The sequence below is a fragment of the Apium graveolens genome, chromosome 9 (genome assembly GCF_009905375.1).
Source record: "Apium graveolens cultivar Ventura chromosome 9, ASM990537v1, whole genome shotgun sequence".
Lineage (NCBI taxonomy): Eukaryota > Viridiplantae > Streptophyta > Magnoliopsida > Apiales > Apiaceae > Apium > Apium graveolens.
In genome coordinates this window covers 271,001,372-271,013,869 of record NC_133655.1, presented here as the reverse complement: position 1 = coordinate 271,013,869, position 12,498 = coordinate 271,001,372, and positions in this window count along the sequence as shown.

The window sequence follows — 12,498 nt, the reverse complement described above, 5'->3', positions numbered from 1 at the left end:
CTGGCTTCTATAGGTTTTGAAGGAATGGTTTTAGCTTGAGAAGATCCCTGTGGGTGTTCCTGTATTTGTACTTCCACAGATTCAGGGATCATAGTTGTGCTAGATTGTACATTTGATCTCATGTTAGGCATTGGATAAAAGTAAGTCCTAAACCTCTCCAACATGAATAAAGTGATTTTCAGACTTACATTTACTTTATTCTTTGTAGTAAGTGAACCAAATATTATATTGGACACTTGCTTATAATTGCCTATTTTTGTGCTATCTATACAATTTAATAAATGTATATCTTCTACTTTATGATTTAAAGTGGACATAATAAATATAGGAAAGAAAATTTCCTTACCTCTAGCTGACAGGGGCATTGTTATCCTGGTTGCAAGTTCTTCCAGGATCAATAGACCAACATTCAAGTGTCGGTTGTGGGCAATTGAGTACACCAGCTTTTGTACCACACTTGAAATATTATCATACCGTGTCTTCATGTATGTGAAGGCCCTCACCACAGAATCAAAGATAAAGGACCACTCCTTCCTTAGATTTGTTATATTCAAGCTTGACAGGTTGATTCTTCCACCATAGTTGATGAAGTCCATAAACTCAGTCAGTTCATCAGGAGTTGGTACCTCCACCAGATTTTCAGTTGGCAGCCCCAAAGCTCTATTCACATCTTGTTCATTGAACTCTATTAGTTGGCCTCCAATTGTGAATGTCACCACCATAGAGAGAGTGTTGTCATTCATATCAGTCCTCACTACTGCTGTAGTCCAGAATTCATGTAGAACATCCAGATACAGAACATGATTTGCGGTCAAAGCTCCTGCAAGATAAGATTCAGCCAAAAGTTTCACAAACCCCTTGAAACTGTCAGGAGCTTGGTTACCATCAGTAAAAGCGAGGTAGTTTGTTCCTTTCTCTGGGATAGTTGCTCTAACATTGTTTTGTGCCATTGTTGTTTAGTGAGTGTGAATGGGTAAGATTTTTTTTTGAGAAATGAGTAAAAACGAGATCTCGAAAATTGTTGTTTTGTGCCATTGTTGGTTTTGGATTGAAAGGCTAGGTCACTTGAGATCTCAAAAATTGTAAGTATGTATATGTATCGAGATGTATGGATATTTATAGTAAAAGCAAATGACTTGTCAAGAATTAAAAAATAGATGTTTGGAATTAGTCTATCGAGAAGTCATTTTAAGAATGAAATTATATATCGAGAAGTCATTTTAAATTACTCTTATAGAGAACTAAAAAGTGACTTATCGAGATGTCAAATAAATACTCAGTTTGTCCAAAAATTGGACTGAATTAATTCTAACTTTTATTTGAATAACTTCAAAATAAAATTAGAATAAATTTACCAAAAGTATTTTACCAAAATAATTTATTAAGTTGAATTATTTTAGTTCTGAGTTATTGAGAAGTCTAAAAATTATACTTGTTAATAACTCTTGTGAATTAACACTACTAGAGAACTCTACAAGGACTTATCGATAAGTCATAATAAAGCTTATCGAGAAGTCACTCGAGAAGTCAGTAAATTGACTTATCGAGAACTCACTCGAGAAGTCTTAAAATGACTTGTCGATAAGTCGGTTAGATTTATCGAGAACTCAGTTCTCTATATACTTTTGAACACTTTAATTCTGCCTTGTGTTAATTTCACATATTAAGAATGTAAATTAACAACTGAGTAGTTTATTTAGAATTTGAAAAATTCCAAGTTAAGTATTTTGTTTTGAAAAATAAATATGCAGAGATTTCTGAAATATTTATAATTCATATTTCAGTTAATTTCCAATTAAATCAAATTAATTTTGATTTACTAGAAATTAATCTGCCACAAAACATTAGCTGAGTTCTTGCCTTATGATGAAGAATTAAACATTCCAATTTCACCTACAAGTCTAATAAAAGTTACTTCATCCAAAGGTTTAGTAAAAATGTCAGTTAATTATTTTTCTGTTGGAACAAAAATGAGCTCAATGGTACCATTTGTAGCATGTTCTCTAATAAAATGGTAACTTACATCAATGTTCTTTGTTCTAGATTGATTAATTGGATTAGCCAATATAGATATAACACTGGTAGTGTCACACGTGATAGGAATTTTTTGTAACACTAGGCCATAATCCATTAGCTGATTTCTAATTCAAAGCACTTGAGCACAACAACTTCCAGCAGCTATGTATTCAGCCTCTGCTGTAGAAGTTGATACAAATTGTTTTTTCTTGTTATACCAGGATACAAGTCTTTGACCAAGAAATTGACAGCTTCTACTAGTACTCTTTCTGACAACCCTGCATCCAGCAAAATTTACATCTGTGTAACCAACAGCTTCAAAACCAGTTCCCTTAGGATACCATAATCCCAAGTTTGTAGTCCCCTTCAAATATCTGAAAATCCTTTTCACATCCATCAAATGTGACTCTTTTGGATTGGCTTGAAATCTTACACATAGACATGTTGCAAACATGATGTCTGGTCTACTTGCAGTTAGGTAAAACAATGATCCAATCATTCCTCTATAGCTTGAAATATCTACACTCTTGCCTTTTTTATCTTCATCCAACTTTGTTGTTGTAGACATAGGTGTAGAAGCAAGTGAACAATCAACCATACCAAACTTTTTCAATAAGTCCTTGACATACTTAGTTTGGCTGATGAAGATCCCATCACTTCTTTGACTGACTTGTAGTCCAAGCAAGTAACTCAATTCCCCCATCATACTCATTTCATATTCACTCTGCATAAGCTTAGAAAATCTTTGGCAAAGCTTTTCATTTGTAGAACCAAAGATGATATCATCCACATAGATCTGAACTAGGATCATAACTTCCCCATGTCTCTTGTAGAAGGGAATCTTGTCTATAGTACCTCTAGTAAAACCATGTTTCAGTAGGAATTCTGACAATATATCATACCATGCTCTAGGTGCTTGCTTTAGTCCATATAGAGCCTTGAGTAATTTGTACACAAAATTTGGAAATTTTTGATCTTCAAAGCCAGGTGGCTGTTGCACATAAACTTCTTCTTCTAACTCACCATTTAGGAAGACACTTTTGACATCCATTTGATACACTTTAAAAATTGAATGTGCAGCAAATGCTAGAAAAATCCTTATTGCTTCAAGTCTTGCAACTGGAGCAAAAGTTTCATCATAATCAATTACTTCTTCTTGTGAGTAGCCTTTTGCAACCAACCTTGGTTTGTTTCTAGTAACTATACCATTTTCATCCATCTTATTCCTGAACACCCATTTTGTTCCAATAATGTTTCTATTCTTTGGTGTAGGAATTAACTCCCAAATTTTGTTCCTTTCAAACTGATTAAGCTCCTCTTGCATAGCAGATATCCAATCAGGATCCATTAGAGCTTCTTCAGTTTTCTTGGGTTTCATTTGAGACAAAAAGCATGCATGTAGACATTCATTAGCAGTTGCACTCCTAGTTCTCACACCAGCAGTAGGATCACCAATAATTGCTTCTCTAGTGTGACTTCTATCCCACTTCCTTGTATGAGTTTGTTGACTTGTGCTTACATCATTTTCTTCATGATTGGTATGATTGATATATCATTCTTCTCTTTCTCCCCCTGAGTTTTTGCTATCAAATTCAGGTGTTTGAGATGAGCTTCCATTCCCATGATTTTCCTGTTCAGTAATATCTTCATTCAACATCTGTTGTGCATTGACTTCATCTTCACCATCAGAATCACTATCAATGTTGAGGTTTTCAAATGCAAGGGTTTCAACTTCATTTACATCAAGACATTCCAAGCCTGGACACTTGTCATCATCAAAATTCACATCTGTGCTATCTATAATCTTCTTTTGATCTATCACATAGACCTTGTAGGCAGTTCTCTCCGATGAATATCCCTGAAAAATTGCTTCAAAAACTTTTGAGTCAAATTTTCCCACATATATAGAGTTGTCTTTTAAAATGTAACACTTGCTTCCAAACACATGAAGATGCTTTACAGTAGGCTTTCTCTTAGACATGATTGAATATGGTGATTTGCCATGTGTCTTGCTAATGAGATATATGTTATGAGTGTAACATGCAGTGTTAACAGCCTCTTCCCAAAAACTTTTTGGCAACTTGGCATCTTGCAGAATTGTTCTAGCAGCTTCAACTAATGTTATGTTCTTCCTTTCAACTACTCCACTTTGTTGAGTTGTTCTAGCAGCTGAAAATTCTTGAACAATGCCTTTATTTTTGCAGAATTCATTCAATATTGCATTTCTGAATTCTGTTCCATTGTCACTTCTCAATCTTTTTACACAATTGTGATCGTCAGCCTGTTTTTCTATGTTCTTGATGTGCTCAATTATAATGTGTGGAGTTTTATCTTTAGAGTGCATGAACTCTACCCAAGTGTATCTTCAGAAATCATCCACCAGCATAAGTGCATATTTGTTCCTTGAAATTGATAAGACATTTACTGGTCCAAACAAGTCCATGTGAATAAGTTGCAATGGTGCACTTATAGAATTCACAGTTTTTGACTTGTGACTTGATCTTTTCATTTTTCCTTTCTGACAAGCCTCACAAAATTCAACTTGAGCAAACTCCAGTTTAGGCATGTCTCTTACTAACTCCTTTTTGACCAATGTGTTAATTGCCTTGAAATTCAAGTGAGACAACTTCTTATGCCATAACTTGCTTTGTTCTTCTGATGCCTTGGTGTAGAAACAACAAATTCCATCCTTATTTGTCGAGTCCAAGTCTGTAACAAACAAGCTTCCTTTCCTTGCTCCTTTCAGAGCAATTTTAACAGTTTTCTTGCTGATAAAAGTGTATTCTTCTTTGTTGAATAAGACTTCAAAATCTTTATCTGCAAACTGGCTAACACTGAGAAGATTCACTTCAAGATCAGCTACCGGTGCTACATCATCAATGATAACATTTTTAGAAACAATCTTGTCATATCCCACTGTGAATCCTTTGTTGTTGTCTCCAAAGGTCACCAAAGGATCAGCCTTCGCCTCAAACTATGATAGCAGGGCCTTATCACCTGTCATATGTCTGGAACATCCACTATCAATGATCCATATGACCTTCTTCACTTTGCCCTGCACACAATAAATTTTAAGTGTGTTTAGCAACCCAAGCAGTGTTAGGTACTTTCTTCTTATTAACTGATTTAGCAGAAGTATAATTAGTTGTTTAAGATAAAATAGAATTGAATGACTGTTGAGCATTTTCCCTATCTGTTGTAGACCCAAGTTTTGTTTTCTTGAGGTTTACTCTTAGTTTGTGACAACTTTTCATCACTTTCAAGTTGCAAGGGATACAGTCAAACTTGTCACAGAATGAGTAGGGATCATTTGCATCTACTTCAGGGTATTTGCAGGCTCCTTCAGCTGGCTTGCTAATATCCTTTTTACAAAGGTGAGTAAGATGATTTACAGAGCCACATTTTCACACTTCTTTCTTGGAGCATCTGCAACATAAGCAAAATTATTGCTTTTGTTTATCCCAATTTTCCCATTTCTATTTTTCTTCTTCTTTCTTGCATCTTCAGTCTTGGTCTCTTTGACGAGTGTCTTGGAACTTTGTTTGTCCATGAGCTTCTCTTTAGCTTTGGAAGATGGAGTTGCTTCTGCATTTTTCTTCTCTTTATCTTCATCAGCAGTTTCTTGCTTGATAATCAACTCTTCTTCACTGAAATTAACTTCACATGTCTTGAACATAGGTGAGACAACCTTTTCAGCATTGCTGGAATATTTTCATTTTCTGTTGCTTTTCCTCTGTCACCTATATCTTTTTTTTGCTGTTCAAGGCATCATAGTCAAGACCAATAGCAATGTTTGCACATGGCTTATTTTTCTCATGGTACTGTCCAATTAACTCAGATGCATTCTTGAAGGATTTCAATTTAACTTCATTCTTTTCCAGCTTCTCCCTTAGCACTGCTTCAATTTCACTTGCACACTTGAGCTTGTTCTTCAGATATGCATTTTCTTGTCTTACAGTTTCAGGCTCCACCAATAATAATCCAGCTTCTTATTTCTCACTTTCAAGATTCTCATTTATCTTTGTCAGTCTGCTAACTTCTTCATTAGCAGCAACCATACTTGTATGTATGTGAAACATTTCTGTGCTCATCTTTTATACAGTTTCCTTATATTGACTCACATTTAAGTCATGTGATTTTGATGAGGATGATTCTCCCTGCTCCAAGGCCATTAAAGCATAATTTCCAACTTCCTCATCTTCATCATTATCAGAATCATCCCAACTCTTTCCCTCTGCATTATCCTTCTTTGATTTCTTGGGTTTCCTGCATTTTGTAGCAAAATGGCCTAGTTCATCACAGTTGAAGCACCTTATCCTTGATCTGTCAACAAACCCAGTTTTGTAACCATTTTTGCTATCAGATGTGTACTTCCCTTTTTCTTTCCAGCTGCTGTCTTTGTTGAAAGACTGTCCTTTAGCCTTGAAGAATCTTGACTTCTTTATTCTAATGTTAGAGAACTTTCTTGCAATATAGGCCATTGACTGATCTGGCTCATCCAGTTCATCAAGAGTGTAGAACTCATCTTCTTCCAATTCCAGAATGACTTGTTCCTGTGAATCATTTGTTCTTTGCTCACTTGGTGAGGCAACTGGAGTTTGAGATCTTGGCTCATCGTTAGATGTTTGGCTTTCATTGATAATTAAGACACTTGAGCCATCTACAACATGTCCTTGACCAGATCTCAATGATTTCCTTTGAATTATTTCTAGTTCATATATTTTAAGAATTCCATATAGAACTTCCAGTGTTATTCTGCTCAAATCTCTCCCTTCCCTGATTGCTGAGATTTTATGTTCCAAATGATCAGGGAGAGTAAGCAAGAACTTTAAGTTCACTTCTTCAGCTTCATAGTATTTATCATGGAGCTGCAAGTCATTTATCAGCTTATTGAATCTTTCAAACACATCAGTTATACTTTTTTTTGGCTTGGCCATGAAACCCTCATATTGTGAAATCAGTATCCTTCTTTGATTAGATCTAACTTCCCCAGTTCCTTCACAGAGTATTTCAATATTTTCCTATATTTGCTTGGCAGTGTCATAATTGACAATGTTGTTGTACATCACATTATCAAGTGACTCTATCAATATTAATTGCAAGCCACTATCCAGGGAAACTTTCTCCTTTTCAGGCTCACTGTACTCAGGAGGGTCTTTTGGAGCATAATGAGCTGGAATGACCATATCACCATATGTTGATTCTTCAACTCTAACCAAAGGAGTGAAGGACCCATTTTTGAGAATCTGAATATAGAGTGGATTGGCCATCCTGATAAACAACAACATTTTTTTTCCAAAGAGTGTAGTTAGCTTTGTCAAATGTAGAAATTTTGATGCTACTGATTTTTTGTGTATTCATTCTTCCAATATCTTGAATCTGTTTACTTTCAGATTTTGCTCTGATATCACTTGTTAGGAAATGAATAACACACAGGGGGAGTGAATGTGTTTTACTATTTTTATGCTTTTCTTGAGCTTTTTATGGTTGAACTGTTGGATTTTAATCGCAGCGGAAGCATGGCAAAACACTTTTACACATACAAAATCCAAATAAAAGCATATAAATCGTCGTAAAAACATAGGGATCGATTACTAACCTTTAATATGCGATCCAAGAGCAACGATCGGAGATCCTTAGCAGCTGCTCCTCAAACGTGAAGCACTCCACCGGTATCCACCAAGAAAACGACGTTAAGGTGGAGAAGGAGGTGGACAGAATTGGGTTTTTCTAAAACTTTTGGGTTTTGGGTTAGAATAAAAATAGGGTTTATAATAGTATATTTATAGGCAAAATTTTCAGCTGAAATTTTCCCATAAATATTATTATTATTATTCCATTTATTATTCTCATTAATAATTAAAACACCTTTTAATTATTAATCCTTTTTCTAAATACTTTAGAAATAATTCTCTCTCTTGATTTAATTTCTAAAAATTAAATTCTTAATTAATAATATTAAGAACTTCTCTTAATTAACTTATAATCAATTAAATCTCATTTAATCAATTATTAAATTTGCCAATTAATTATTTATTTCATAAATAAATAATTATCATCCATTATTAATTAATTCCTCCACCATTAAATCATTCTATTTTTATGGTGTGACCCTGTAGGTTCAATATTAAGCTGGTAGTAGAAATAAATAATAATAAAACTATTTTATCATTATTTATATAAATTCTCTAATTTATTAAATATGATTAATTAATTAATCATATTTATTCTACACCGTGAGGGATACTTCTCAGCATATAGCGACTATCCGGATAATACGAATTCACTGCTTAGAATACCAAGAACCTATTCAGTGAATAGTTACCGTACAATAAACTCCTTCTACCCTACAATGTCCCGATTAAATACAAGGCATGGATCTTGTGTCAAGCCTATCTAATTTAATCACTTGCTTACCATTTACTATGCTTAGTTCTATGCAAATTAAAAACTCCTTTCTAATTTCATTCACTCTGGCCAGAGATTCCTGAACTAGCATAAGTGGATCAGCCTTGAACATTCGCTTCCTTCACTGGAAGGGGTAGATCCTTTATTGATCATACACTATCTTCGTGTACAAATTCCTATACCCAGTAGAGCCCTAATAATTGTCCCTGAAGACTAATAACTAAACCAAAGCATAGTTCAGTGTACACAAGATGACTATGATGACCTCAAGTCTAAGGATACTTGTACAACTATCACTATGTGAACAACTGCTGACACGTGAGTGAACTCCATCAGTTGTTCAGCTGTGCGAGTCATGTTCAGTGAACTTATTCTATAATAAGCACCTACATACTAGCTAAAGTGTCACCACATAAATATATATGAGAACAGATATCCTTCAAAATGAAGCAAGCATAGTATGTACCGATCTTTGTGGATTATTAATTACCAGTTAGTAATCCTATGACCAGGAACTATTTAAGTTTAGAGTTATCATCTTTTAGGTCTCACTATTATGATCTCATCATAATCCATAAAAAGCTTTACTCTAAACTATGGTATATCTTATTTAAACACTTAAATAGATAGAGCCCGTAATAAAAACAAAATAAGTCTTTTTTTAATATCAATGAAATCAAAACAGATTACATAAAAGTTATTCCTAAATCCTAATACATGATTGGACTTAGGACATATTCCTTTCAATCTCCCACTTGTACTAAAGCCAATCACTCTGGTATCTAATACCCATCTAGTCTTTATGACGATCAAAGTGACTTTCATAAAGTAGCTTTGTGAGTGGGTCTGCTATGTTGTTATGTGTGTCAACTCTATTTCAATACAATACAAGAAATGTTATTGCGCTCCCACTGACCCTTTTGTAGACGCATGGTTCATCTACGTTTTTGATAAAATCAAACTCTTTGATTGTCTCATCAAAACGAATGTTCCATCTTTCGAGAAGCTTGCTTTAAACCACATATGGTTTGCAGTAGCTTACATACTAGGTTTTCATTTCCCTCGGAAAGAAAACCATCTAGCTAATTGCCAGATCTCATAGTCGTAGTAAGCAGCAATCGCAAGCAAAATCCGAACTGATTATAACAGGGCTACAGGTAAAAGGTTTCATCAAAGTCAATCCATTGCCTTTATTTGAATTCTTTTGCCACAAGCATGGCCTTAAAGGTCTCCACCTGGCCATCTGCTCTAATCATTCCTTTGTATCCTGTATACATAGATTTCATTCCGGATTTCATGGCACTATGCCATTTCTCTGAGTCAACACTACTCATAGCCTCATTATAGGTCACGGGGTCATCATCATCAATGATCGACAACTCATTGTCATTCTCAATGACAAGGCCATATTATCTCTCAGGTTGGCGAGACACTCTCCCTGACCTACGAATGGGTTGTTCCACAGAAGGTTGTTCAGTCAGAACAGGTGTTTCCACTTGATCCGTAGTAGTTTGTGCTTCTTGAACTTCATCAAGTTCAATTTTGCTCCCACTGTTTCCTTCAAGGATAAACTCCTTTTCCAAGAAGGTAGCATGTCTGGAGACAAACACCCGATGATCGGTGTAAAAGTAATACCCTAAAGTCTCTTTAGGATATCCCACAAAACTATATTTTACGGATCGATATTCCAGCTTATCTGGGTCAACTTACTTGACATAAGCTGGACATCCCCAAATCTTAACGTGTTTAAGACCCGGTTTCCTTTCTTTCCATATCTCATACGGAGTTTGAGGAACAGATTTGGAAGGCACCTTATTCAGTAAATATGCTGAGGTTTCCAATGCATAACCCCATAGGAATACTGGAAGATTCTCATAGCTCATCATGGACCGAACTATGTCTAACAAAGTTCGATTTCTCCTTTCAGATACCAATCTGGAGGAGTCCACTGGGAGACTATACCATTTACTTTGAGATAATTCAGAAACTCTCCATTCAAGTATTCACCACCTCGATCTAATCGAAGAATTATAATACTATGTTTGGTTTGTTTCTCCACTTCATACTTATACTCTTTGAACTTTTCAAAGGCTTCAGACTTGTGTTTCATCAAACACATATCCGAATCCAGATCTATCATCTATGAAAGTAATGAAGTATGAAAAACCACCCATGGCTTGCTTAGACATTGGTCCACATACATCTGTGTGTACCATTCCTAGCAAATTTGCAGTCCTCTCTCCATGTCTTCTAAATGGAGACTACAGTGCCACTATAAAGTGAGATTTTCATCATCCCTTTTCTTTTATTAGTTTGTTCAATCTGAAGTAAATTATGTCACATATATACAGACCATTATTTAAAGCACCACGTCCATAAAGAATATTATCTCTAAGAATAGAACATTCATTATTCTCAATAATAAATGAAAATCCAACCAAGTCTAACATGGGAATAATATTCCTCACAATCGAGGGGACAAAATAACAATTATTTAAAAAACAATAGTCTTGCCCGTAGGCATATGTAAATGAAATGATTCTACATCTTCAGCAGCAACTCTTGCTCCATTTCCTATCAGTAGAATCACCTCCTCTTCCTCAAGAGTCCTACTTCTCCTTAGTCCCTGCAACAAATTGCAGATGTCAGAATCATAGGCGGTATCTAATACCCAAGTAGAAATTTGGCTTAATGACATATTCACTTCTATCATGAACATACCTGAATCAGAAGCGGCAGTCTCACTACCCTTCTTCTTCTTCAATTCTGCAAGGTAAACCTTGCAGTTCCTCTTCCAGTGCCCCACCTTGTTATAGTGAAAGCAAACAACTTTGCTCTTAGGGTCTTCAACTTTTGGTGGAACCGGCGTTTTCTCACCTACTTTCTTCTTCTTGGAAGGGTTCCTCTTCCTTTTCTTAGGATTGGAACCTTCACCAATTAGAAGAACAGAACTCTTCTTAGGGGAAAAATTCGATTCCGCAGTCTTCAACATGTTGTGGAGTTCAGGCAGGCTGACATCCAACTTATTCATGTGAAAGTTCACAACAAACTGCGAGAACGAACTTGGAAGCCATTGCAAGACCAAGTCTTGGCTCAGCTCCCCATCCATGGCAAAACCAAGTTCTCCAAGACGTTCAATCAAATTGATCATCTTAAGTACATGGTCATTCACAGATGATCCCTCAGACATCCTACAACCGAACAGCTCCTTCGATATCTCATATCGAGCTGTCCTCCCTGCCACATCATACAACTCTTGTAGATGCATGAGGATAGTGTGAGCATCCATATGCTCATGTTGCTTATGTAGCTCAATGTTCATGGAAGCTAGCATGATGCATTGAGCAACATTTGCATCATCTATCCAACTACGATACACAACATGTTCATCATTATGTGCATCACTAGCAGGTTCAGTAGGCTTAGGTGAGTCAATCACGTATTCCAGCTTCTCAATCCTGAGAACAATTCTCAAGTTTCGAAGCCAGTCAGCATAATTAGGACCAGTCAATTTGTGAGCATCCAGTATGCTCCTGAGTGATAGTGCAGAAGACATAATGTATATTGTAAATATGTAAATGATAAACACATAACAACACTCAGCAAATATTCGATTTCATTTTAAAACACTATATGAATCGGGTCTTTATTCATAAGTGGCTCTCACTAGTTTATCTAATTTATTCAACCCCTACGTGAAAAATTAAGCATTCATAATGCTAGTGGGAATAGGGATCCTACATTCCATTACACAACCCCGGCTGTAGCACGAACCGCCATGTAATGTTCAATAGGCAGACAACTCTTGTCAATTACATCTTATGTTATTCCCTAATCAAACTTTAGCCTCTTGAATAATTGAGTATCGGTTGTGGCACGACAAACTCAATATTCTAAGTCAAGTCTAACCCAACATTCCGTACAGTTGAATCAGTCCCCAAAGGCCCACGGCTGTGGCACATACCGACCTTTAGATTCTTATTCAATGTACACATCTCTATGTAATAGACAAGTATTTCTTATTTCGAAATCAAAGCCCTCGGCTGTAGCACGAACCGACAATGATTCAAAAAT